Below are 25,283 nucleotides of genomic sequence, written 5' to 3'. Positions count from 1 at the left end.
ATAATTATGACAGACAAGATATCCAAAAAGTTTCTTCATAAGATGGATAGGTAAACTGCTTTCCTCTTGCATATACACCAGTTTGGTAGCAAAGAATATTTTGGTAACATTTCATTTCAATTTTAATAAGATAGTGTCCTTAGCCACCAAGAGGTATCTAAGAGTGGACACTGTAATATTTCTCAGGCCTCTATTCTTTGTAAATTTAGCTGCTAACAATGCATTACCTCCAATTAACTGCTCTAAATTACTCTTTCAGATTATACTATTGCATGACATTGTTTCCCAAAGACCTGAGCATACAGTGCCAGGCGTTTGACCAAAGGGCCAGAAAATCCCCATGATCTGACCAAATGCCAGTTGAGGTCATTATGCTTTGGCCAGTTCTCTCCTCCCTACGGTGTCAGTTGGCTACTTTAGCCTTCACCACCCAGCGCATGCTGCTTGGTAATCACTGAGTTGGCTGGACTGTCTTCTCTCGTGAGTACTGTTCAGAAAGAGGCTTTGAGTTGGGCTAACACTGACTGTAGGGAAGAATATTGGTGGTAATAAGCTTCTCTAAGCTGAAATCAACAGAGGTATTATTTTCTCTGTAGGGCTGAAGTCAACAGGGAGCAGGACTGTATACTCTTGCATTTGAGGATTTAACCTACAGCATGTGGTTTTGACTATTTGTTTGACTTTGAAAGTCCCTGATGTAATGATTTATCATTTTGCTGAGGCAGGATTGAACACAAACACTGTGAGAGTGGTAGAAAGTTCATAGTGAGTCACCTCACCAGCTAGGGAGCCTAGTCAACCACCTCACATCTGGGTATGTCTCCACTTGGGTATCTAATATATGATTTCTTTTAATTTTCTTGACAGCTTTGTAAGAGTCTTATTATTATCCCCATTTTATGCATGAGAGAATTATATGTTCTAGTGCCGCTCACACATTTAAAAATATTTGGAGATCTAAGAACGAGTTTTTTCCCTCAAAGGTTTATTTTGTGGGAGGAGGGCTGGAGGCAAACTTAGGTAGAGAGACGTGAATTCATAGCACATGCATCATAATCAATGTACGGGGGTTCCTCTCTTTATTGATGGATTGATTTCTTCCTTCATCCCCAATCTCCACTCTTATTCTCTTCCCTCATGAATTCTTGCAAGTGAACCTTATAAATACAGAATTCAGTATGTATGTGTTTTTAATTTACATAAATGACATTGTGTTTACATCTCATTCTCTTTCTTGCTTCTGAAACTCAAAACTAGGATTTTAATGCTCATCCAGGTCACTAAATGTGTATCTAGTTCAATGCTTTGAATTGCAGAGTATTATTCCATAGTAGGCATTCCTGATATTTTATTTAAATATTTCCCTTGTTGTGGACATCAGGATAATTATATGTGTATATATATATTTACTCTACGTAATATATATTATATATCTCCTATCTATATATGTGGGATTGATGTCATAGCACATATGTACATTCACTTCACTAAGAACTGCCAGATGGCTTTCCAAGTGGTTGTACCTGTTTACACTCCCACCAACAATCCATGTCACATTCTTGATATTATTTATCAAAGTTTTATTTGAGTCGATTTACCAATTTTCTTAAGTCTTTGTATAGTGGAACAATTAACTGGAAATCTTAACAAAAGAAAGGTAGGAAGGAGTTAGGCAAGCTGTGACTTTCCTGGCCCCTTCCTCAATAATTTCTGTCTCCCATTCTCCTCTCCTGTCCTGTGTTCCTTATTCCCTTCAGATTGTTCCAGAACCTGCTACAAGAAATTACTCTGAACTTTCTCCCTGAACCACTTCCTTCCTTTTCATCAGTTATTTTTTCCTTCCTTCCTTCCTTCCCTCCTTCCTTCCTTCTTCCTTTCCTTTCTTTCCCTTCTTTCTTTTCTTTCTTTTTTTCTTTGACAGAACCTTGCTCTGTCAGCCAGGTTGGAGTGCAGTGGCGCTATCTGGGCTCACTGTGACCTCCACCTCCTGGGTTCAAGCAATTCTCCTGCCTCAACCTCCCGAGTAGCTTGCACTACAGGCATGTACAGCCATGCCCAGCTAATTTTTTTTTTATTTTCAGTAGAGATGGGGTTTTGCCATGTTGGCCAGGGTGGTCTCAAACCCCTGACCTCAAGTGATCCACCTGCCTCAGCCTCCCAAAGTTCTGGGGTTACAAGCATAAGCCAATGCACCTGGCCTCATCAGAGTTTTCTATGCACCTCAATAGAATGTTCTCCATCTCCTTTCTAGGTCTCCAAATTCCTCCTATTTTGTGAGGTACAAGTTAAGAACCAATTCCTCCATTGGAGGAATTCCTCCAATTCCTCTCTAATTACTCTAGCCTACACTTGTCTCTCCTAATTTTGACTACATATATCATGTTTGGGGGTCTTATTTTTATTCACTTTAACTCTATTATGTTCCATGTTGTTTCCAAAAAGAGAAATTGGGCAAATAAGATGTATAGTGTTTGGTTAGCTTCATTCTTCCAGGAGGTCACTAGTTGTGGACCACAGACTACATCTGACTTACACTCACCAAGTTCTTGTGGGAAAATCAGATACATGCACCAGGCAATATTACCTACCACCTTGAGTCAATCTTCTATAGGATTATAGAAAGATTTTGTCAATAGTAGAAATACATAACAAGCATTACATCTGCAAAATATATAACCAGGCAGTCTTACAAAATCTCTCTCTCACTGGTTATATATATATTTATATATATATTTATATCGAAAAACTTCGAGTTTGTGGAGGTAAAAAGTATGAGGTGGATCCCAGGAGCTTCTGTGGCACTCTCCGCAGAGCTGTAGCCTGTTCCCAGCAGGTGCTGACCTCATTGATCTTTCAACAACCACCTGCTCATTACCTGAACAACAAGGTTCCTAGAAGACACTGATCTTCTTTTTTCATCTCTTTCCCATAATTGAGCCACCAAAATTAAATAATTCAGAGAAATACTCTTACCCACCACTGTTACACTATACTATTTTGCATTCTCTGTTTTCTGCATACAAACTCTACATTGCAAAGGGAACCACTAATTGCTTAATCAAAATTTACTTTCTTCTTTCTTACAGTCAAAACTTTGACGTTATCCAAGATGGCATGGGTCTAGCTATAAAACTACCTTTCCCAGTCTGTTTGGCAGGTGGAAGTCTATGTGACAGTTGTTGCTATTAAAATAAAAGCCACAGATATGGTGTAAGACTTTCTAGAATGCTCTTTTTCTTTCTTTTTGAGACAGGGTCTCGCTCTGTCACCTAGGCTGCAGTACACGATCATGGCTCACTGTAGTCTGGAATTCCTGGCCTCAAACGCTCCTCCCACTCAGCCTCCCAGGTAGCTGGAATACAGGCATGTACACCATGCCTAGCTAGGTTTTTTTTTTTTTTTTTTTTAAGAGATAAAGTCCCACTATGTTGTCCAGTCTGGTCAAGAATGTTCTCTAAAAGGAAACAACTCAGTTGGCACCCACCGATGCCCTCATCCTTTCTTTTGCTTTCTGCTTAGAATGTGGTCATGATGGCTGAGGATAGAGGTGGAGCAGGTGCCACGCTGCTCTCATGAGATGGAGACCACATACTCTAAGAAAGCTGAACAGAAAAATAAAAGGTGTCTGAGTCCCTGATGACATAATGGAGCTACCATAACCACCATGCATATCATCTAGGTGCTTTGTAATATAAAAAGAATAAACCCTCTAATTGGTTCAACCATTGTGTTTGCATGTTATTTATTGCATGCAGTCAAACTCAAATCCCGATTGTTATTTGTTTGCTTTTGACAAACCTGTACTCCCAAAGAATCTTGCAGTGGTTCAAAGGCAGCCTGATAGGGAAACCATCTGTTCATCCTTAAGGAGAGCCCAGTGGTTCTCCAGGTCAGACCTGTGGTGTTCACTTATCAAGCTTGTGAGCTCTGCTTCTCTTGCATCTTACCAACTTTCTGCGGCTGATACGGGACATCACCCCTGGTTTAGAGGTTTGTAACAGACTTTCTTCCTTAATAGTGGAGACTTCCTTTAATCGGAAAGACATCAAGTGCCACATGCTTACTTTCCTAGTTTCCTTTGCGGTGACAGTATAGACATGTGACCTAATCTGGTCCAAAGAGACCAGAAGGGAAAGCAACTGGAACACGTGGAAACAAATGTCCTTTCTTCTTCACTGGAAATGATGCCTAGAAATGTTGAGTCATCTGTGGTCAGTGGCATGGAGAGGATGGTAAGATATCGATGGGAAGCACTTGGATGCCTGGCACACCTCTCTGTCATATCCCCAGCCCTAGATGCCAACTGCCTTTGAACATCTGCCTATTGTTTACACCACTTCTAAAGATATTCTGCTCTTGGCACTTAAAAGGACTCCAATGATACAGGGGTGTCAGAATAGGGCTGGTCGCCTGCTTCAGCATTTCTTTTCTTTCTTTTTTGAGATGGAGTTTCGCTCTTGTTGACCAGGCTGGAGTGCAGTGGGGAGTGCAGTGGTGCGATCTCGGCTCACTGTAACCTCTACCTCCCGGGTTGAAGCAATTCTCCTGCCTCAGCATCCCAAGTAGCCGAGATTACAGGCATGAGCCACCACATCCGGCTAATTTTTTTTGTATTTTTATTAGACAAGGTTTCACCATGTTGGCCAGGCTGGTCTTGAACTCCTACCCTCAGGTGATCCACCTGCCTCAGCCTCCCAAAGTGCTGGGATTACAGGCATGAGCCACTGCGCCCGGCCCTGCTTCACCATTTCTAAGTGTCTTTCTTTAGAGTAAGCTCCTCAATGCCTTAGCCAGTTAGACCTCTGGGTACCTGCTTGGCTGGTCATTCAAACGTGCCCAGACAGGTCTGAATCTGCAAGGAGTATAGTGTAAATGTCATGCTGGGACTCTTCCTTTGCATGTTTAATGTAACCCCCATTTAATATTGCACATTTTCATACAATGACCACTGTGTGGCATGCTGTTATTTTTTAAAATAGTAAAACAATTTTTATGCTTGATGAAAAATATTTATATGGAAAATTAATTGTTAAAAAGCAATCAATAGTTTATTAAAAAATCCACAAACATGAATTAAAATATGTGCAATCAAACATAGCCCCAAATTTTTATCACTTAATTAAAATATTTGAAAATAATTTTCACTTTTCTTAGGAACAATCCATAGCATTCAAAGAGGATGCCAGAGGATACATACTTTATTTGCTACAAATAAGTATTGTATTACTATGGCCACACTCTAATATTTCTTCAGATGTGATATTTGCTCCTAGTCAATCTGGTGGTATTAATTTGCTTTCTAAATCAGGCAGGGACTGCAGGACAGATAGGCTGAATATTTAATATTTCTGTTCAAAACTTCAAGATACATGTACCTTTCAAGTTGCTCTTCAGCCTCTTTCTTGCCACAGCAGGAGTGATGCTTAGATGGTCAATTCTAAATGGAAGAACTCCAGCCCTCTCTAACTCACACAAAGTGCTTAGTTGAAAAGAGAACCTGGCCGGGCGTAGTGGCTCACGCCTGTAATCCCAGTTACTCAGGAGACTGAGGCACAAGAATCACTTGAACCCAGGAGACAGAGATTGCAGTGAGCTGAGATCACACCACTGCACTCCAGCCTGGGCAGAAGAGCAAGACTGTCTCACAAAAAAAAAAAAAAAAGAAAAGTGAAAATTTCAGCCAATCATCTGAATGTGTCAGCCTCATAGCAAAGCATTGGAATGATTAATTTTTTTTTTACTTTTCACAGAGATTTGGGCAAGGTAGAGATACAGTTTTTGTTTTTGTTTTTTTTCCTGAAGAAGATACCAAATGACCAAGAGGAAATCTCTGATTTGAAATTACTAGAGAAAATTAGCCAATACCTTTGTGTATTATAACTACACATCGTTATCAAGAATGTTAAGACTCCTGAATGATGAAGTGGTATTCCAAGAAGAAAGACTGCTAAATAGAAATGTGGGGATTCTCTTTTAGAAGAGACTAATTTGGTAAGGAAATAGTTAGACTTGGATTCTGGGTCAATCAGAAACCAACCCTGGTCCAAATAAGAATGAGATAAATTCTTTGTGTAGCTATCACTAGAGAGCTTTGACCCCCATTCGGGTTGCATTTTGATTTTTATTCTATTTGCAAGAACCCTAGGGAGGGGGAGGGTCGCTGGCATCCCTAACCTAGTTCCCAACAGGGACACTGCCCATATTAAACAAGTGCAGGAGGGATGGGAGAAAAAAGAGCTTTTGAGAACATCATGTGCCTTCCTTAGCAGTGCTCGGGGCATCGGTGGACACGTGACTGGAGAACAGTACTCACAGAACCAGGGCAGAAAGGAATCCGAAAAGACAAATCATCCTAATTTACACAAATGAGACCGGGGTTTCCTCATTATTGGCAGGTTCTGGGTGAAATCTCAGATCTCCTGATTCTTTCAGTTCAGTATTCTTCCAGGACATCATTTGGTCAAAAGCTATTAAGAAAGTAAAGGGGAAAAAAAGAAGATGTTGCAACTTTGTGTATCAATCATGGGTATGAGTTTGCTCCTAGAAGCAAGGGATAGGTATTTGCTACGGGTCTCTAAATTGAAGAAAAGACTTCACCAAAAATGCCAACATATTCCTCAAAATAACAGTCTAATTTGGATGAGAAGGACTGCTACAAACATGATGACTCTGAGAAATGTCACTCACTCCTCCCCACCTCCAGCACTCTGGCCAATGGATAAAGACAAAGAACTGGGTTAAACGGGAGCCAAAGCATAAGCATTATTAGGGCCTCAGTGGGCTTTCCTTGTGTCTGTGCCACATGGGGTCAGTGGATGCCATGAAATGGGCTGGGGGTCTGGTCTCTCTTCTCCCAGTTCCAAAGGAGAGTGTGAGGTGGGGATGCCAGCCATGCTCTAGACCACTCTGCCTAGGAGCCAGCGACCTTTGAGGAAGCACTTGTGTACCTCACCAGATTGAACGGGCCAGCCGGGACCCCGTGCAGCGGGCCCTGTACAGAGAGGGGATGCTGGAGCATTATGCGGGGTGGCATCCCTGACTTTTTCATTCAGCTAACCTGTTCTGGTCTCCTAGCCAGAGAAAGGGGAATTCCCATGGAACCCCTATCTCTGAGAATCTGGACAAACCAGAGGTGTCTGTCCAGGGAGTGAAACCATAAGTGAGAAGGAAGGACTCATTCCAAAGGAGCGTAGGTCCAAAGAAACAGAGTGCCTCTGGGAAAGTGACACTGCGAGGCCTGCCAGGGAATATTCCCCAGCACCTAGATTTTGGGAGCAGCCTAGAGCAGCCCTAACATCACTGGATGGTCAAGACAGAGTCAAAGAGGGGAGATTTCACAGATGGGTCCACCAGGCTTCAGGAGGCCTGTGCTGATGAGAGAGGGGGAAAGTGTGAGAAATTAGGAAAAAATGTTAGCGTCAGCACACAACTCTACAAATCAGACAACTCCTACCGGTCAGATAGCTTACGAATGTGGAAAATGTGACAGGTATTTCCGCCGAATGGCAGACTTCCACTGACATCAGAGAAGTCACGGTGATGAAAAGTTTTGAATGCAAAAAATGTGGATGATTTCAGATGTAGCACGTTATTTGTTTGGCATCAGATAATGCACACTGGAAAGAAACCATTTAAATGTAAAGAATGCGGAAAAGGTTTAAATTCAGATGCAGTCTTGAGTCAGCTTCAGAGAATCCACACTGGAGAATCTCCCTCTGAATGTAGGGAGGGTGGCAAGGCCTTCGGCAACAGCTCAGTCTTCCTTCAGCACCAGAGGTTCCACACTGGGGAGAAACTCTGTGAGTGTAACAAAGTTGGAAAACTTCTAGTTGTAGCTCAGGCTTCATTGTCCATCAGCAGTGCACACTTGGAAGAAACCCTGTGAATGTAAAGAGTCTGGGAATCTATTAAGCACAGCCTTGACTCAGGATCAGTGAATTCACACAGGAGAGAAGCACTTTACATGTAAGGATTGTAAGAAGGCATTCAATCAGAAAATAACCCTGATTCAGCACGAGGGAGTTCACACTGGTGAGAAACCTTACGAGTGTAAAAGGTGTGGGAGCCCCTCAGCTGGTGTGGAAACTTCATTACGCATCAGAAGCCACACGCTCAAAAGGCACCTATTTAAGCATAGGGTTAGCCACCGCCAGGCTCACTACACCCCTCTTTGTTTCTCTCTCTTTCATGATCTTTAACAGTGTCCCCATTGTCTCTCGTGGACTGTGTTGATTCTTAGCCATATGCCTCTGTCCCCACAGCTCTGCATATCTGGAATGCCCGCTTCTCCACCTGTCCAGTCATATATTTAATTCAGACTCTTGGCTTCCATCATGAAACGTTCCTCAAATTCTCTGAGCCCTTGCCTCCCCAACGTGAACTCTCTTTACAGTTAGAAAAGAAATAAAAAACAAACTCCAGACTTTCAAACATAAGACGAATATGAGTTTCCAGATTCAAGAATACGCCAAATGCCCAGCAGGATGGATTGGGGGGAACCCACATTAAAGAACACTACTGTGATTTATGAAAACACCAAGCTTAAAGAAGAAATCCTAAAAAGTTTCTAGAGAGAGGAAACAAAAGATCAGAAATGAGCATGGCATTAGATTTCTCAACAGCAACCTTGAAAATTAGGTGACAATGGTGTATGTCTTCAAAGTTCTAAGGAAAATGATTTCCACCCAGAATTCTATACCCTCAAGGGTAAGTATAGAATAAAGGCATTTCAGATGCATTAGATGTGCTCATGCATCCTTTCTCAGAGTGCAACACTAAGTAAGGGATAAACCAGGAAATAAAAAGACAGATATGTGGACACCCTATTTCAGTCTGTATATCGGAAGTCTCCTAAGTGCAAAAACAGAGGGGTTCTGTCCATGTGGAGCTCTATGCATCTTGGAGGATGTCCTTAGTAGGGTGAAACTTTCAGAGATCTACCTGGGGCACGGTGTCCACCCACTCTTCTTACTCTGTGCTACTCAATTGCAGTCCGTGCCTTCGCAAAATTCAGGGTGTACATATCCTTTGAGTTAGATGCAAGGCCCTATTTGAGTTAATTTTTTTTTTTTGAGACACGGTGTCACTCTGTTGCCCAGGCTGGAGTGCCGTGGTGCAATCACGGCTCACTGCAACCTCCACCTCCCAGGCTCAAGAGATCCTCCCACCTCAGCCTCTCGAGCAACTGGGACCACAGGCACATGCCACCATGCCCTGCTAATTTTTGTATTTTTTGTAGAGATGGGGTTTCACCATGTTGCCAAGGCTGGTCTCAAACTCCTGGATTCAAGCAATCACCGCTTCAGTCCCCCAAAGTGCTGCTGGGATTACAGGCGTGAGCCACCAGGCCCAGCCTGTCTTAAATTTATCTCACTGCTCTTCCAAGTGACCTCAAGGCAGGAAACATTTTCTTGTAACTTCATCTAGTTATTTTTTATGAACAGGGAAGAATATGCCATTATTTTCTGTTACTTGTGGAAAAGAGGGAAGATGTAAACGTGCTCTGTTTTAGCATCCACTTATGCAGGCAGGTTGATTTTGCCCATTGCAGGAAGCAGACGGTAGTGGTTAGTATAACAATACCACAGCAAGGATGACTTTGGTTTGAACCCAGGTGCATGACCTTGCTTAAGTTATAGCAACTCTGTGTTCTAATTTCCTTATCTGTGAAATGGGGATGACAATTAATCTACCTCATAGGTTTGTGTTGAGTATTACATGTATTGATGCATGTAGAAGTGCTTTGAACAGAGACTATGCATAATAAAACAAAGTGTTACCTATTAGGGCTTTAGTGATAGCTAGACTGGAAATGGTGGGACTGGGTATAGAGGAAAGGGTAGAGAGGAGAGCCAGCTTTCTTGATGGTAGCAGTTCTGAGTAACAGAGAGAGAGAGAGAGAGAGAGAGAGAAAATGAGAGCCTGCCACGCACGGTCAAACATCCATTGCCCAAGTTTCAAAGCAGGGACAGCTGTGAAAATGGATACCAGACTTTCAACAATCTCGAGAAGGTAAGACTGTCCTCCTCTTCCTGTTTATTACCAGCTTTGTTTTAATAAATAAAGCAAATTGTTCTTCCTTTGTGTTTGCTGTGGTTTCTCAAAAGACACCGAGTTACTCTCAAGTTGATTTTTTTTTCAATGAACTTTAGAATTTTTAGAAAAATTCAAATTCAGAAATAAGACAAGAGTGAGCAGCATATCCTTTTAATGTCATATGGGAACAAAGGCCACCTTAGGATTTCAGGGAAATGTACTTAGTTCATTGTTCACTATTGACTGAAGGTCCCAAACTAATTACTTGCTAAGTGAAGTACTTGCTAAATTGGAGTGAAGTTACCTGCTAAGTTGTAGATTTCTGTCTGGTAGAGATGCAAATAACTTCTGTCATTTGAAACAGATCACCTCAAAGATTTACGGTCTATTGGGCAATAACCGGTTTGTTTGTTTGTTTGTTTAAATCAAATCTGGCAATCTTATCCTAACATTTCTCTGTTAGGTTGCTTATAAGAAATGAATGGTCCAAACTCTCAGAATCAGTCTTAACATCTTACTGGTTTCCTCATTAATTAATGAGTTAAATAAAACCTTTGACATGAGCTTCATATTTGCTGGGTAGTCAGGATGTTACCTTTCTGAAATTTATCTGTTAACAGATTATGTTTTTCCTAAAAATATCTTACTGGGATTTTTATTGGAATTCATTCCATTTATAGCTTTACTGGGGAGAATTGACATCTTTACAATACTGACATTAACTATTCAGCACCTTGTCTATTTTTCCCTTTCCTTAGAGTTCTATAGTTTCCTTCATTTAAATAATACACATTCTTGGGTAACTTATATGTTGGTTGTTGTTAATGAGAGTTGTTTCAGTTTTTATTTTCCAACTGGTTATTTTTTGGAATATAAGAAAGTTTTTTGGTGTGTATAACCTACCTTCTTACTGTATTATCAGGTTATTTTCAATAGATTTTTTAAAGCATTTCCATATTTGATTATAATAATGTTATAATCAAATAATGATAATTTTGCTGCTCCTTCACCAATATTTGTACCTCCTTTATCTTCTCATGAAGCACCTTCAGAACAGTGTTGAGTAATGGAATGGTGGGCACTGTTGAATAACATTATCAGGCTTATTGTGAGATAAAATGTTTAAAAGGCACTAGAGGAAAAGCATATTTTTAGCAACTTAGACACAAAAGAAAGGTATCTTTACATACCTCGATCTCTATTTTCACCTAGTTCCTTTCTCCTGCCAATACCTCCAACCTTGAGTCCTCTGTGTATTGGAGACAGGAAGGAAGTTTCATTAGTTATTATTGCATTAATCATCTCCATATATAGCAACCGTAATGTGCTCTGAATTTACCTGGCATCTCAAAAAAAAAAAAAATGCTGCTTTGATTGAGGGATAAAAGGAGGTGATTTTTAAAGTTGGAAGTGCATTTGGAGGAAGTGAGTTGGAATAGGATATACAATTCCTACAGGACGGGGCACCCTGTCCAGGTGAAGAGAAGGGGCCAAACAGCATTCCTATTCCTGCCAAATGGCCCTGGTCACTGCTTTGGCCTTGCCAAGGGCAGGGCCCCCACTATAGACTCTGTGGAGCTGCGAGCTGAATACAGACCACTTTTCTGTGCCTCTTGCCTGTGGAGCAGGCTTGTCTGTCCCAGATCACACTTGAATAGATGAAAAGAATCCGTTTTTGCCTTGGCCCGAGGCCTGCAGTGGAGGCCACAAAGGCGATTACAGACAAACTGGAGTGGAAGTGCAGCAAAGAAAGGGGAGAGAAGACTTAGGAAAGTTTAAGAAGAAATCAACAAGAGCATGTCTAGCTAATATAGATTGTGAGTTATTCAAATGGCCCCTTTGCTCTCATTTGGAGAAATAAACATTGCAAAGAAACTAGTTATGGCCAGCTCCTGTAGTTTTACTGGAATCCTATCTCTCAACCTCTTTAAGAAAATCTAGGTAGAAAGAAAGTTATTCACTCCAAAGGTGGGACCCTGGGAGATGGGAAAACATATCTTGAGCAAGACTGATTTCTCTCCCTCAAGCTTGATACAGGAATTCCACAGTTTAACCAAAGGAAGAGAAATGCTGGGTTAATGCATGATAATGACACTCAGTTGGGAAACCTAGTAGTGATTTTTATCAAGGCGCTTTGTTTGGTGGGTAATTGTGAGAACTGGTCCCTTTGTTTAAAAGTTGTTTTTGGGAATAGCTGGAAAGACGAGTCCTTCCTCTCGTTCTACTCTGGTTAGAGCCAGTGCAATGGGACTGTCACATCTGAGAAATGATGGCTTCTCGTATTCCTGCCCTGAGTGCTTTGTAAAGTGCAGTCAGATGTTTCGGAGACATCTGTCTATAGCCCTAACCCAGCATTCAACAAGGAGTAGGATCCACAGGACCTAAGCTGCCAAGGAAACCTGATTTTTCTGGGTACCAGATGAATTAACTTTTGGAAACGTGTTTTGAGAAAAAAAATAAGTAGACTATCAGGACTACCATAGAGTATCAGGTCAATGATTTTAATGGTGAAAACTCAGCGACATTTTTTCCTACAATTTTATTTCTGTCTTTGTTTCCTAGCTGGCTGTTTCTGGCCTTTGGTGGAGGATGGTGTTTTGGAATGTCTGGCTTAGGGCACCTATGTTGACACCACCAGGGATGCGTGTTACAATGCAGACCCCCGGGCTCCACACTGGAACTACTCAATCAGAATATCTGGGAAAGAGGAGGAACGTGTGTGCCTAATTCTCTCAAGTCTGAGGAGAACTGGGGTTCTGAAGGCACAAAGACCTGAGTTTAAAACACAGTGTTACTGGTTACTGTGTAATGTTAGGCAAATTGTTTAGCCCTTGTCTTCAGTTCTCTGGGCTGCAAAGCAGGGATAATTCTATCTACTCTGCTGCAAATATTGTCATATTTACAATTAACATGAAACTTTAGTAGGAGCAGAAAATGTTTGATACATGTTATTGATTATATTTGCTATCTTATAGCAAATATTTACTCTGCTTCATCCCTAGCTGTTAACATTGATGCTATTCTCCAAGCCTAGCTGCCAGAGACTCCTGAGTGGCTGCAAATCAGCATGGTTTACATCTTACCCATCCTTCCTTAGCGCTCGGTAATGAGTCTTCCTGTACACCCTGCCTTAAAAGCAAAGGAGAGCCAGCCGATGTGTCCCAGGGTTGCCCAGGACACACAACAGGGACAGGCTTCCCTATTGCTCTTGACCCCACAGTTTCCTGCCTTGGTTTTCTGGTCTCTGCCCACTGGCTCTGTTTCAATCCACAGCTGTGCTCAACTTTTTGGTCCCTTCAGGCTCCTTTTGCTGGCCTATGGCCCTTGCTGCTCTTTAAACTGCAAGCTGTCGTGATTTTCTTCTTACTCCCAATTCTCCCATCCAAGTAATAACCAGGCCTGACCCTGCTTAGCTTCTGAGATCAGGTGCATTCAGGGTGGTATGGCTGTAGACATATTCACAATTCTCTATTAAAGACTCTCCCTTGTTCACTCCCTTTCCTGTGGAACTCCAAGTGGTGCAACAAGGTCCTGCGTGTCAGAGGAAGGGGATCCAGATAACTCCCACTCAAATTCCCCATGAACACATTCAGAATGCAGAGCACAACTGGACTATTTGCTGGGAAATACTGGTCTTCAGGAGTTAGAGACTTTCATCCTGACTCCATTTTATGAAAGGCTTTATCTTTGCTTAAGTCTACTCTTTTGTCTTTCAAGGCTGAAACTTGCGTCTGTGAGAGCCTTTTCTGGAAGGAAGGTGTGTTCAGTGGGGTGTGTGGGAACAGTTCAAACAGCACTGTGAGCATGACAGCTTCCAACTCAAGGAGTTGGTTATTAATTGCTCAAAGCTTGAAATGCCAAATATATGTGAGTGGGCGGTTATGATTTCTCATTCTCTGTCTCTCTCTTGCTCACGTTTTTCATACGTTAAGTTTCAGCAGTTGGATACTCTCCCCAAGAGAGCAGTGTAGAAAAGAAACATCCTTGGCATAGTTGTCCCTCCTTAATGGCTCAGTGCACAAAAGTTATACATATACAAAAGGTAGCATGAAGTAGCATAGTGCTCCCACAGAATCTCAAAACACCAACTGTAAGCTAATTCATTCTTCTGCCATTGTAAGGGAAGGAGTTGGGCAATATTACCATCTCCGGTATTCAGGTGTGAGATTGGAGGCGTGGAAGCATTCAATCATTTCCCCAGGGTTGCTCTGTGAGTCTCTGGTGGAAACTGAACTGCAGCAACAGTGCAATTAGCACTTCATAAGCACCTGGTAGACCTTGCCGTTGCTGATCCTGGGTACCTGGACAGGTACAGCTGTTCTCCAGATAAATTCTCTCTCTCTCTGTCCCTCTCTCCCCCCTCTCTCTTTCTCTCTCTCTGTGTCTCTCTCTCGCTGTCTCTCTCTTCTCTTTGTCACACCCACCCACCCACCCACCCACACACACACACGTGCACATACCTATGGTTGCATAGAAACAGGAACCTTTACTTTTCCTGGGCTCTACTTTTCACAGGGTAACCAGGTATGTTATATTGTGATAACACACCTCACAGACATGTTTGTGGGGTTAAAGAAAATCCTGGATTTGTAGACAGAAAAGAACGCTACCATCTCTATGGGGATTACAGTACCAGTCCTGAATTCTGGGGTATGACTGATCACAGTTATATTGCTTAGAACTGAAACGAAAAATTGAGGTCTGAATAAGTTTAATTCAATGACCATGCAGTAATAAAGATAGGCTACAAGGTAAACAGATTTCTATTTACAGAAAACCATGCAAATATAAAGTATTTGGGAGTAAAAATTAATGAATATTTGGACCAGGTCCTGAGGGAATATGCTAAGAACTGAACCTTTTCCTATAATAAACTGAATTTCAGCAATAATTAGTACCAGCCAGCATTAATTGTGTTCCCAACTGCTCAAGGAGTTCAGTCAATTATAAAATTGTAACAGTTCTACCAGAACATGAGTGAACTTGGGGACTTTTCTGGTTTCATCAGCCAAGGCCCAGGGCCAAGACCTCAGCATAAAACCAGTCTTGGCGACTCTCCTTGGGACTTCCCAAGGAAAAATTGGAAATAAGTGTCAGATAGTGTTTAAAGAAGCAGCTCTCCTGGTACTCACTTTTTAACTAAACAAAGTCCTTAAGGCAAAGGACTGAGGCACTAGGCATGGAATTCTAGGCATCAGCTGGTGGGTGTGAGAAGAATTCTGACTCTCAGAAGTCTGTGATGTACACACACCCTTAGTGATAAGATTGATCCACCAGCCATTACAAGTTAGAGCAAAAAAAAAAAAAAAAAATTAATTAAAAAATCATGACACTAGAAATGTCCAACAACAGGGGACTAAAAAGTATGGCATAGACATATGATTATATATAAATAATGTTGTAGATAAATATTTATTGAAAAGAAAAGTTTTAAAAGTATTAAGGGGAAAAAAGCAGATTGCATTCATTATTTTCAGTATGACCTTGTTTCTGTTAAAAGTTTTTATATAGATCCACGTACACAAAGATATGTAGAAGATATGTACCAAAATATTAATAATGATTACCTCTGAATTGTAGTTATGAATTTTTCCATTTCACTGCCATTTCTAACTTTTTTAAACCAGGGGCTTGTGCTCTCTCTTTTTAAATCTTTTTGTTTTTCTCAAATATAGAACACTATACAGGCTGTGCTGAATAAAAAATTGTATTTTAAATAAACATAAACACAAAAGGCTACCCTCCCTTTTATCTCCTAAGGTAAGGAGAGATTCATGAGCCGCTTAGCAATTCATCAATCATTCATATGTATCCTATGTTCCAGGTGTAGAGTATGGGAATCTAGGCTAAACAAAGCCACGCTGCATCCCGGGTTCCTCCACAGAGAAGACTGAGGAAATTTCCATGGCACCAGGATACCAGGCTGAGTTTCCAATGGCAGTGGGCTACTGTCATTCCTTTTATTTCTCCCACCCGGACACGTGTAGAATATCAAGGTGGTAGTCTTTGAGGTAGGGCAGTTCTTGTGATCTCTCAGGTCACCTCATTGGGTTCCTGCTGTTGCCGGCCATGGGGCCATCCCTGACACTTTAAAATTAGTTACTGACACAGATTTCTAAAAGCATAGTCTGACATATAAAAGTTATTTCTGAGAAACAAAGTTGCTTCATTCTGAAGACCACGTTTAGAGGTTGTGCACCAGAAGACAAGAGTTTATGTAACTGTTTGTCTTTGTTCCTCGAGCCAAGTGTGACCTTTCTGCTCCTTCCTGCTGACACCGTCCCCGACAGAAAAATACAATCTGCTCAGCCTAATGTCCCTCCTTCTCTCCGGAGCCTTCATGGAGTGTAATAACAGCAGCTGCATAACTTGTACATAATGTAAATACTTTATTTACTTTTGTATTTAATTTATGCATCTGTCCAATGTTTGCACAGCTGTTTGATGTCTGTACACGCAGAGATTAGCTTTTGTGGGTTGTGTCGATCTTAAACTCAAAGCATAGAGAAATGGAAGGGTCTCATTATTCGCTTTTCTTTGCCCAGCCTCCAGCATGGTACCATACAGATGAGAACTTCATGAAGAAGGATGCTTCTGAGTAAGATTTAGTCATCTCCTTGAAGATACTTTTCTCCTTTGGAAAAGGAAGAACCAAACTTTCCTGAACTTCTCAGGGAGAACATGGTGGTTGACTTTGTTTCTTCTGTCAAAGGACATCATTATAGTACCAAGGTGACATCGAGGAGGTTTTAACTCTCCCAAAAAATTGCACCAGAGGATTTGGGGAGGTGTAGGATGTGGGAGCCCGCCCAGAAGCAGAGCGAGTAATTATAACATGGGTTACGATGGAAAAATTGCTCTCTTCTTCAGGGTTACTTGCTCATCAAAGAACAGCAAGGACTGGGCATGTGAAATGCCAATGGTTTGGCTAATCAACATGCCACAGCTTAGCTTAAGTCACTGTACTTGAATGTGGTTTTGTTTTTGATGCTGTGTTCTCGTGGGCATGGAAAGAGTTACAGCCAACTGCCGCAGGTATGGTAACTAGAGGCAGTGGTGGAAATGTAAATGTAAGGACCCTTTGTCTTCTCCCCTCCAGCAATAGAGAGAACGTAAGAGAGTGGAGAGGGATTGCACTCTTCTGATGGACTTTCTCCTGTGATGCATAGAAATGCACGGATAACATTAAAAATATTTTAAATTGTATTTATTTATATATTTTAGAGATGGGGTCTTGCTATGTTGCCCAGGCTGGTCTCAAACTCCTGTCCTCAAGTGATCCTCTTGCCTTGGCTTCCATGGTACCTGCCTGTAATCCAAGCTATGATCGCTTGAACCCAGGCATTTGAGATGAGACTGGGCAACACAGACAGACCCCCATCTCTAAAAATATATTGTCTTCTTTTGTGTGACCCGGCCATCAACGTATATTTACTAAAAAGAGGTATCTCTCTTTTATTATCATAAAGCATAGACTGAATTTTAGATAGATTTTGAATCTCTCTGTGCCTGAATTTCTCTCAAAATTAATAGTGGCTCCTGTTTGATAAAGCACTAAGTTTTCTTTTGAAAGGTGCACAGAAAACTCTGAATTGCCTAAATTATAATTTTCTCAACTGTTTGACCCAACCTATCACTGCTGTAGTATTCGTTAACAAAGCATTCTGTTGCCATGAGTAAGGGAGTTGTTGCTTTTTTTTTTTTTAATCAATCAAGAACTACAGATAAATACTTTTAAAATCAGACCATGACTGAGGAAAGAAGGAGTCAACTAGTCAGTTTGAGTCTGTTATCAGTTATGCCTGAGAGCGGTCTTTTATATCACTCTGAGGAGTAATGCTGTTTGTTTTCAGCATGAAATACATAAGAGAAAAAAATTAAGTAGGGAAGAGGAGAATAATATTTGGATAGGGTAGTTTTATTATTTTGCCTGACGTATTAAGTCCCCTAGCCCTCAGTATATCCAGAGAACATCTATGCTTAAAGTTAAATACAAGATAACTTCCCAAGCCAAGTACAAGTGATTTTAAAAAATAATAAAATGCCATATAGGATTATCTACTACAGTTCTCAAGTTGCCCAGGAAATGTCACATCTACTGCACGCAGTGTCAGAAACATAGGTAAATCCTCCGCCAACAAATATTTTGAATATAGCAGAAAAACACAGATGTTTTAGACCTTCTGAGATGCATTAAGTCCTGGAAACTGGAAGCCATAAAAGACAAAATCGTGGGAGGGGAATTGCTGGGAGCACCCTGGGAAAGCAGCCACCCTGGAGTTGAATGACCTCTCTTTGATCTCCAGCTTTCCCAAGTCACTTTCCCATGCATTTCCTCAACACTGGTTTCAGTTCTTTAGATCTAATAAAAGCCTTTGGGGTTGGGAGCATCACTGAGTAGAGTGCTGATTCAGGCCAAGCTTGGAGGGAGGAGTGGAGCATTCAATGTGTTTACAGTAAAGCGTGTGTGTGTGTGTGTGTGTGTGTGTGTGTGTGTGTGTGTGTGTGTGTGTATGAGTAATAGCAACTTCTCACCACTGTCACAGCCACCAATGGGAGATTTAGCTTCCTCCAAGTCACCTCAATTAAACATATGCTCTAAATAAAGCAGCATGCTTGCTGGAGACAGAGCTTCAAAAAGTCCCCTAGATCCCATCCCCCTTCCAAACATTTCGCTGCCCCTTAAGCATCTCATATATAGAAATGTTACAGTTGCCTCTTTGTTCATTTGTTCTTTCAAGGATTTCCACATTATATTGTTTGATAAGAAGTGGAATTAATACTTTATACAAATGTTTGCATTTCTGTGCTATTCCTTTCACTTCCTGATCACAGTGCACTCTGACTATAAAATGGATTACGTGTTGTTGCTCATAATGCTTCAGTATACAGAGCCTCCCATGGTAGGTGATATACTTGGGTGACTCTGCAGGTTTCTTCACGACTTCCAAAAGTTTTTTCTGGTAATTTTGGAAGTGCTGCATGATTTGGAAATGCTGATTTACTTCAGTCTTTACATACATTGAAAAATACATTATTTCTTCCTCATTTTCAAAATATTACACAAAGAAGTTTGGAAAGTAATAATAATCACTGTTCACTTGCAAAATTCCTTTCTTCTAAAACATTTTTATAATAATGAAGTCATTCTATCTTTATGACACCCAACTAAAGAGGACAGCGGGCAAGTCCATTTTACAGATGGGAAAATAGATGTTAATTGCCTTGTCCAAGATTGCATAGTGAGATAAGATAAAAAATGAAAGGGAAACTTGTACTAAAATTTATGTTCTTTCTCACAATGGCCATTATTTCAGTTTGGACTGAGAAGGCAATTCATATAATTTGGCTTTTTCTGTGCTTTTAACTTCTACATATTAAAACCTAATTGCAAGATTAGACTGTGATTTTATCCTACAGGCACTAAATTCCTCATTTAATATGCACCTTTCTCTGCTGAATCTTGATATTTTCTTAGATTTTCAGTATAGTTTATCTTGATTTGACTTGCAGTGCACTGCAAATGATATAATTTTATTGCGGAATATATGAGGCTGGAGGGCTGAGGAGAGGTCAGAGTTGAAAGTCCAGGACGTTTAAATTACATAATGTTAGAATTTGCAGTTGTTTCCACTGGTAATAAGTATAAAGTTAGATCCATAGCAATAAACAACAGCAGGTAATAAGTGTGCATAGAGACTTTGCACCCTGATAGTACCATTTATTTACTCATTTGGCATAAACATATTCATCTGTGAATAAACAAAGTCCGGGCCCTCATGGTGCTTCCATTTTAGGAAGAGAGTACGATAATAAATATTGATTATACAACATAATCATGTAGTGATAAGTGCTACGAAAAAAAAAAAAAAGAAGCAGAGGAAGGGTACGGGGAAGGCAGAGCTATTTTATATAATAGTAGGAAGGCTAATTTAAAAGCTAGGAAGGTGGAGTCGTCCTGGCAGGTCTGAGAAACCTCAGGAGGGAGGTGGGTGTGGCTGAGGCAGAGTGAATGGCAAAAGGTAAAAAACTGAACTAGTGAGTCAGGGCCGAAGGGACTTGAAAGGCTGGGAAAGGACTTTGGATTGTATCACAGTGTGATTACAAGCACAGAGCCCTGGAGTTTCGGGCAAGAACAAGGACATTATCTTACCAACGTTTTACAATACATTTCTGGTGGCTCCATGTAGACCATGGAGGGGAAAAAGTGGAAGCAGGGTGATGATTCATCTGTCAAAGTCACCCAGGAGAAAGATCACGGGGAGCAGAGACACGGGTGTTCGTGGTTAAGAGAGAGGGATGAGATTGGGTTCCGTATCTTTTGAAGGTAGACCTGGAAGGGTTTGCTGCTAAAATGAACATGGTCATGGAAAGGAAGAGATATTTTTTGTCCTGTGATGGGGAAGACTTGGAGGAATCAATTTGGGGTTTTGTTTTCAATATGGAAATCAAAAGTTCTGTTTGAGACACGTTAGGTGGGAGATATCCAAATGGAGATGCCTGGAGGCAGCAGGATATAAGAGGGTGGAGTGCTGGGGAGAGGCCAGGGTTAAAGGTAGAGGCTACTTTAAGCCTTGCTGGAGGATGCTGCCTAGGGTGGGAGTGTAGAAAAAGAACAGGATTAGCCCACGGTCAGAGCCCTGGGGCAGGCGGCAGATGGAATCACAGAGGAGGCCAAGGACCCCATTCAAAAGTGGACATGTCAATAGGTGGAGGTGGTGTTAAGGTTTAAAGACTGAGAAAAAAAATTTCATAGGAGAATAACACAAAGTTCTAAATTATTATGATAGAGGCTTATGATGCAAAATGTGATAGGGAAAGGACAGAAGATGGAAAGTTTAGCATTTCAATGAATGCATCAGGGATTAGTAATATCTCAGTGAACAGCAGTACAGATGTTCTTTAAAATGTTGCCCATGGTAGTGGGCATGGATTCCATGTTTACAGGGGCTATTCCATGGGCGTCAATATCAGCGAGGAGTATGCTACAGATAGGCAACACATCTTTTTTGACATCTCTTTTTAATAGGGACACAATATGCAGCTGGCTCTTTGGCCAGGAAAGAATAAATAAGCAAGACAATGTCAATTGTCACTTTGGGAAAATTCTCTGTTAAAATTCTCTATGAAACCTGGCCTACTTTGAACGACTTTTCTCAATACAGCTGTTGAGCATTCTCAATTTGGAAATGCAAATAAGCTTCGTCTCTCTTCCTTGCTCAATTCCCAGGCCCTCTTTCAAACTCAAGGTTAGGTGCGTGTTGCAGTCCTCTGCGTGGCTGCCCTCCTCACTGGCTCTATTTGTCTGCACCATGACACGGCTTCAGCGTCTAGAGGGGACTGCAGTGCAACAGATCTGAGACGCCGGGAGTGAGCCCAGATGCTACCTCCTGGCAGACAGCAGTGCCAAGACTGAGAAAGGAGGCCAGGCTGAGGCCTCCAATAGCTTCGGCAAGAGGGGGAATTTTTTCCTCCCCTCGTACCCCTCACCTTGTACATATCGAATCAAACCATACATAAGCAACACATCAGTTATTTAACACTGGACAGACTTTTTCTTTTTTAAGGAATGTTGCAATTTTTTGTGATTTATGTATTTAATCATTAAGGGCGTTATTAGGACAGAGGTAATTGATTACAAACGTCTGAAACGCCAAGGTCAGATGGCTGCAGAGCTGCCCAGCAATCACAACTTCCAGTTTATATGCAGGTTTGGCAATAATAACTAGGACACTGGACATTTGGACAGTGTGGCCCAAGGAGAGGGAGTGCTGGCTCAGAATGAGGTTAAGGAGCATCACTAGCACCCTTGAACTTGCTCAAACACCTCTGATATTTGGAAAACACACACGGCATCCTTTTGTTCTCTTCTATAAACTAGATATACTACATATAAGGAGAGAAAGTTACCAAAATGTTTAGAGGCTCTAAAGTAAAATATCTGTGTCATCCAATGTATGCATAATCCTAGCTCCTTTATATATTATGTACCTCCACCACTTAACCATATATTTAACATCCATTCAGCTGCTGTGGCTGACTTCCAGGGTGTGGCAGTGAAACTGTGGGATGTGAAGGATTTCTGAAAAGAATGCGTATTGTCAAGAGACTGGGGGCTTGGGCAAAACTTGCTTCTCATAGTGACTTGGTTTTCTGTCCCACTCGATTTCCGCTTCCTATCACAGGATGTTTGTGTTTAATGCTCAACAAACTCCTAGAACAACAAAAGCTACCTAATCCATACCCATCCCTCTCCGGTAGAGATGGCTCTCTGTGGCCCGAAGATGAACCCCGGGGAATTGCTGCAGTTTGGTGAAAGAAGAGTTTTAAACTATGGCCTTATTATGCTGAAGTGGAAGGTCTGTAGTTTCTGTTCTTTACCTTGCTGTTTCTCTAGCACTTAGGAGGTATCCATGAAGATTCTTATGAATCTCAAGTGCACCTGACTATTTCCAGCAGAGGGCTGCAATGCATTTATTTCAAGCTGGCTTCTTTCAAATTTTCCCATCCTAGTTTGTGCTTCGAGGCAAATCTCATTCCATCCCTTTCCTAGCACTTGTTCTTTAAAGCAACTTTGATTACACCGAAGCTGGAAGAGTGGGATTATTGTGCATGTTCACTCCCTAATTTCTCTCCAGGATGTGGTGAAATCCTGCTTCATGTATGCCCTTGAAATTCTGCTAATCGCGGTCAAGGCCACGTTTTATATTCAATGACTCCCATTGAAATGACTAAATGCTGAGTGGACCCAAATCACTGCAGCGACAGTAGATGATGCAGTATTTGACATCGGTAGGCTTGAGGATAAGAGTGAATTCTGTAGGTTAACCACCTCCAACATTTATTTAGATACCGAACTGAGTCAGGAGTGAAAGGTACATACTTGAAAGAAAAAAAATTAAAATAGAACGTGGTAGAATGTCAAGATATCTTTCCTGTATTCCGTGACACAGATGGTCGTCGCAGGTGGAAGTGCAGCACCGCCTTTGGGGGCTGAACAAAAGGAGCAGGGCAAGCACCAAGGGCAGTGCCATCCACGGGCAGGGGGTTCCCAGTGAGTTCCTTCCCTTGTCTCCAAAACCTCTTTTCAGTCTAGCCACGCACCTTCAGGTTGGCCACTCTTTCACCCTTTCTTGTCCTTTCTCTCCCCTGCCATGCCACTTTCAATTTTCTGGTCCATAACTCTGAATGAAGAAGCCAACTAAAGGAACTTTTAGACCCCCGGATTCCAAATAATAACCGGGGCGCGTCGATTCTAGACCCAAATGTGCAAGGGATGGAGAGGCGAGGATCTTCCTGACTTGCGGCAACGCCCCCTCTCCTCCGCGGCACGGTGACAGTGTTCTGGGGTCAGCTGGGAGTGGAGAGGAGCGACTGCCGTAGTCTCGGAGGATGCCTCTTCCCGGCGCTACTGCTGCTGCGGCGGCGGCCGGTTTTTTATTTTTGCACCGCAGCACAATGCAGGGGCCGAGGCAACAGCCTACGTCGGGACCCCTCAGGCAGCGTCTCTACCCACTCCGCGCTCCCAGCCCCCCAGCCCCCCAGGCCCCCAGGGGCACCCGCCTAGTGCCCCTCGCTGCACCCCCGACAGCGCACGTGCGCTCCTAGGACAACGGCAGGCTAGGCCTCGGCGCGCCCCCGCCCCCTCGGCCGCGCGCGCGCTCCGCCCGCCGCCCGCCCTCCTCGCGCGTGCTCGTGCCCGCGGCCGCGGCAGCGCGCCTCTTCTCCCCGCTGCGGGCGTCGCGGGTGCAGGAGGAGGCGGAGCGGAGGAGGCGGAGGCTGGGCGGGCGGCGGGCTCCGGCGGGGGCACGCGCCGGCCAGCTGGGCGGGGGCGCTGCGGGGGTGGCCCGAAGGCGTCAGGGTGAGGGGCTCTGGAGCCCGAGGACCCGCGTTCCCGGGGGCCGACTCCGCCGCGGGAGGGCGAGCGCGGTGCGTGCCGGAGGTGGGGACTTGGAGGCCGCGGCCCGGCGCCCCCGCCCCCGAGCCTGACGGGGCGCGAGGCGGGATGAGGCGCTGGCGCGGGGGGCGCCCGGCCGAGCCCCCGCGGCTGCCCTCGGCGGCCAGGCGCTAGGCTCGGCGGCGCGGGCGGCGCTCGGCGGCGGCGGCGGGCGGAGGGCGTCGGGCCCGGCCCGCGGAGGGCAGACACGGAGCGGCCAGCGGGGCGCAGGGACGCCGCGGCGGCGCGGCGGGGCCGCGGGGCTCGGTAAGGCGGGCGCGCGGGAGGGCCGGGGGCGCCGGTGACGTGGGCAGGCCCCGCGGGAAGGGCTGCGGGGGCCTCTCTTTCCTTCTTAGAAAAAATTCTTTTTAGAGTGAGGGCTCCGGATCGCATGCTCCCGGAGGAGCCTCTCGGTTGTACCCTCACCCCCGGCCCCATCTCCCCGGCCTCCCGGGGCGGACGTCGCTGCGGGCCCACGACCTCCCGCGCCACGCGCTCCCCGCTCCCCGCGGCCTCCGCGAGCCGGGCGTTCGGACGGCGTTCTGGCCTGCCGCAGCGCTCTCCGCCCCGGGCCCAAGGCGGGCGGCAGCCGCGACTCCCGGGAGCGGCCGAGTGGGGGCTCCAGGGACACCGGCGCTCCCGGAGGAGCCGCGGGAGCGTTTCCCTCCGCTGCCCGCGGGCGACATCGCGGGTCCCGCCCCCCCCGTGTGCGTGGGCCCCGCGGGGCCAGAGGTCTCTGTTCCCCCAGGCTCCGGTGGAGTTTCCCTCCTCGTCTTTCCCATTGACTGAAGTTGCCGCTGCATGTTGGACGACGGTGGTGAATTAGTGCTTTTTTCCACCTCGCTTCCTCGCCACCCCTGTATCTTGGTTTCCCGTTTTGTTGACTTTATCAAACATTTATGTTAAAGATTTTCTTAAGCAGTACACAAGAAATGGTAGGGAGAGAAAATCAGACCTGATTTCTTAGCTTTAGTCTACCTTGGACTTTTTTTAGCTTCACCTTCTGTTTGTGAAACTTGAAGATGGAAGGAAGGAGGAGACCCAAGCAGAATGCTTGGGATGCAGTTTAATAGTCATCTTTTAGGAAATAGAATTTGGATAATTATAATTTTGATCTGAATGCAGAGTTACAATCTGTCTTTAAAATGCTTGGGGCACTGCGTGATGCTACATGGCTAGCTGGCAGCTGGGCATAGCATTGTTGTCAGCATCTCTTTTATTTTCTGTTCTTTCAGAGTTTTATTTGGCACAGATTTAGACCTTTTAAGTCAGTCTGAATGGGAATAACTTTTCTGATACATTGGTTGCTTTT

At 43.5% G+C, this 25,283-nt stretch overlaps 1 protein-coding gene, 1 long non-coding RNA gene and 1 pseudogene across 3 annotated transcripts in view; all 3 read left to right on the top strand.

Annotated features, from left to right (window-relative positions):
- The first annotated feature begins 457 nt into the window (after window positions 1–457).
- On the top strand, window positions 458–3,654 carry LOC139357385 (uncharacterized). The gene is made up of 3 exons (XR_011610373.1): window positions 458–480; window positions 3,254–3,348; window positions 3,520–3,654. It is a non-coding gene; the product is annotated as an uncharacterized lncRNA (long non-coding RNA).
- Window positions 3,655–6,522: 2,868 nt separating this feature from the next.
- LOC105476478 (zinc finger protein 620-like) lies at window positions 6,523–8,131 on the top strand (annotated as a pseudogene).
- Window positions 8,132–23,897: 15,766 nt separating this feature from the next.
- LOC105476208 (Rho GTPase activating protein 32) overlaps window positions 23,898–25,283 on the top strand; it is a 308,635-nt gene continuing 307,249 nt past the window's right edge. Inside the window, exon 1 of one of the 2 annotated variants that reach the window (XM_011731907.3) lies at window positions 23,898–23,964. The gene's annotated coding sequence lies outside the window, so the exon portion shown is untranslated. Of the gene's footprint in view, window positions 23,965–24,154; window positions 24,239–25,283 lie in introns of those variants that run through there. The other variant, XM_011731908.2, reaches the window with a different exon arrangement.

The sequence above is a fragment of the Macaca nemestrina genome, chromosome 12 (genome assembly GCF_043159975.1).
Source record: "Macaca nemestrina isolate mMacNem1 chromosome 12, mMacNem.hap1, whole genome shotgun sequence".
Taxonomy (NCBI): domain Eukaryota; kingdom Metazoa; phylum Chordata; class Mammalia; order Primates; family Cercopithecidae; genus Macaca; species Macaca nemestrina.
Note: the sequence above shows the minus strand (reverse complement) of the source record. Positions and strands in the feature narration are given on the sequence as shown.